General features: G+C 48.5%; 7 non-coding genes across 7 annotated transcripts; 4 read left to right on the top strand and 3 right to left on the bottom strand.

The window, feature by feature from the left end:
• Positions 1-308: 308 nt before the first annotated feature.
• Positions 309-401, top strand: SJAG_16424. Its single transcript has one exon. It is a non-coding gene; the product is annotated as a tRNA-Lys (tRNA).
• A 207-nt stretch (positions 402-608) lies between these two features.
• Positions 609-680, top strand: SJAG_16425. The gene has a single exon. It is a non-coding gene; the product is annotated as a tRNA-Pro (tRNA).
• A 153-nt stretch (positions 681-833) lies between these two features.
• Positions 834-925, bottom strand: SJAG_16426. The gene has a single exon. It is a non-coding gene; the product is annotated as a tRNA-Leu (tRNA).
• A 452-nt stretch (positions 926-1,377) lies between these two features.
• On the top strand, positions 1,378-1,449 carry SJAG_16427. Its single transcript has one exon. It is a non-coding gene; the product is annotated as a tRNA-Cys (tRNA).
• Positions 1,450-1,610: 161 nt separating this feature from the next.
• SJAG_16428 lies at positions 1,611-1,704 on the bottom strand. The gene has a single exon. It is a non-coding gene; the product is annotated as a tRNA-Ser (tRNA).
• A 486-nt stretch (positions 1,705-2,190) lies between these two features.
• Positions 2,191-2,262, top strand: SJAG_16429. Its single transcript has one exon. It is a non-coding gene; the product is annotated as a tRNA-Gln (tRNA).
• A 205-nt stretch (positions 2,263-2,467) lies between these two features.
• SJAG_16430 lies at positions 2,468-2,558 on the bottom strand. The gene has a single exon. It is a non-coding gene; the product is annotated as a tRNA-Met (tRNA).
• Between the last annotated feature and the right edge of the window lie 16 nt (positions 2,559-2,574).

A 2,574-nucleotide genomic window follows, 5' to 3' on the forward strand; every position in this document is an offset into this window, starting at 1 on the left:
ACGGGGGATTCATTGACTTTCACTCTATCGCGTTTTGCTTCGGTGGCTCGTGTTTCTAATCAGCTCGTGTCGAGTCCTCATTCGGCTTTCTGCGGAAAAAAACAAAGAGGAGGTAAGAAAATAAGAACTCGGAACTCGAACGGGGAAGACAGGGTAGTAGTGGGCTGAAGATGTGATGTTGAAATGCGGTCTATGACGAGAAGGGTATTCGTCGCAAGTCTTGTGCCGTAGAAAACGGAAGAATAATCAAACACAAAGAACTATGGATGGAGGGATGTACTACGATGGTAGAGATTTTTACGAGCCAGTCCCGCTTAGCTCAATCGGCTTAGAGCGTCCGGCTTTTAGGACACGATAGTCAGGTGACCGGAAGGTTGCGAGTTCGAGTCTCGCAGTGGGAGATACTTTTCCCATGGCGGGAAAAACTTGGGGCATGTCGATGCGGGCCGAAGGTTGAATGCTGGGCGCGCCCGTATTACATTGGAATGCCTTCACTTCAAGTATACTGTTTGTGGGAACACGCAAACAATCCTGATGGAAACCAGCACGTAAAGGTTTGTGTTGAGGCAGCGTGAACTTGGAGGACTATTTGAGGGTAGAGACATGGTGGCCGTTTGGTCTAGTGGTATGATACCATCTTAGGGTGATGGTGGTCGTGGGTTCGATTCCCACACAGCCCTTTTTGCCCGGCTACGGGCGTGCGTGTTGCCTGTTTACAATTTGAGCCGTTTCCGTCCATGTGGATGGCCTGGTCGTGCTGTCATGATCTGCCTGAAGTTGCCTACACTCGGCAGAAACAAAAGCAAACAGTCCTGTCGGCAGGAAAAACCTTATGACGAAGGTGGGGTTCAACCCAGCTCACATATGTGAACTAGCACGCTCAGTTTCCTGAAGCTAGCGCCATAGACCACTCGGCCACTTCGCCTAACGCGTTCTGTTTCTCTGCTCCACCTCACCTATACCATACTGGCAAACAGGGTAGAAGGCGATGTATGCGGCACTGGTGCTGAAAACCACACACACATACATGGAACATGGAACATGGAACATGGAACATGGAACACGGCAACGTGGAACACGGCAACGTAGAGAGAGGACGAAAGAATAGAGAGGACGAAAGAATAGACATGGACTCTCGGTCTAATGGCCTGCGTTAGTTCTGCCAGGCTCGCAAAGTCGCAACCCGCATCTTCCATACGTCTGGCGGATTCGGCGATGCTTGCGCGGTAAGAGGTGGCGGGTTTCCGCGTGTGGTGTTTCGGCAGCGGGACAGGCTATATTGCAAAAAGGGTGACTACGAGCAAGTAAGTAGCGGGAGAGAAGGGGTTTGCAAAGAGACACTGTGTTATGGAATTAGAATGGAAGGTGTAGCGTGAGGGGGTCATAGCTCAGTGGTAGAGTGAGGGATTGCAGATCCCCAGGTCGCTGGTTCGAACCCGGCTGGTCCCTGACTTTTGCTATTTTTGTTTGGCCGTGTAACTAGCTTTGGTGTGTGGATGGCGAGCTAGTGCTGTTGACTTTTTTTTTTCAGGCGTGGCTCTAGCAATCGAAAGCGTGCTGAACCGCACGGTAAGCAAAAGAAAGAGTTATTAAAGAAAAGACAATGATCTCGACAACGGCAGGATTCGAACCTGCGCTCCCAAAGGGAATCCGCTGGGCTACTGATAGCAGGCGAACGCCTTAAAACCACTCGGCCACGTTGTCCTCAGCGCTCTCCTCTCCCTTCTTTCTACATATTACCTATCTTTTCCTCCCTTCCTGTCTCGCCATTACTAGAGCATCTCATTCTTTTGCTACTTACCTTCATCAGTCACCGTGTAGCTAGCATTCACTGCTATTACGAAGCAATTCCGAGTTATTGCTTTTACATTTGCACAACTTGCAAAATTATTGAATTTTATTTCTCAAAAATTAACAAACATTACAAATACGAATTAGTAACAAAAGATAGTATCAATTAAATAGTTAATATAAAGATGCAAGAGTTCAAGGGTTATAATCTGTTGAACACTACTTGTTCCTTTCAACAATAACTTTCAAGAACAATTGCGCGCATCATAACAATTAAGGTTTATTAACCGAAGCTTCGAAAGGTTAAAGGAAATAAGTTATTCATTGTTTGAAGCCAACAAACAGGAATCCTCAATAGAACTAAACATATCCGGGCTCGAACCGTGACACGGCGAAGAGGGTTGTATGGTGTAACGGTTAGCACGCGAGATTCTGATTCTCGAGACCTGGGTTCGACTCCCAGTACGACCTTTGTGTGTGCGGAGCGCGCGTTTCTGTTTTTACTGTGCATCGCTGTACCTGTACCGTGTTATGGTGCCGTCTGTTTTCTCTTTCTTTGTTTGCTTTACTCCTTTCCGCTTGCTTTTGCTTTTGCTTTGTCCGCGCTCCTACCTTGCCTTGCACCGGCTGCATCTGCCCCGAGATGTGCGGCCGCTGCTTCAGACGAAGCAAAAAGTTGCGAGGCCAGGTTTCGATCCTGGGACCTACGGGTTGCGACGCTTCTCTGTTCGTATGAGCCCGTCGGAGTTCCACTCTCCTACCTCGCACACCCCGTCACCAGCA

The sequence above is a fragment of the Schizosaccharomyces japonicus genome, assembly GCF_000149845.2.
Source record: "Schizosaccharomyces japonicus yFS275 unplaced genomic scaffold supercont5.10, whole genome shotgun sequence".
Classification (NCBI taxonomy): domain Eukaryota; kingdom Fungi; phylum Ascomycota; class Schizosaccharomycetes; order Schizosaccharomycetales; family Schizosaccharomycetaceae; genus Schizosaccharomyces; species Schizosaccharomyces japonicus.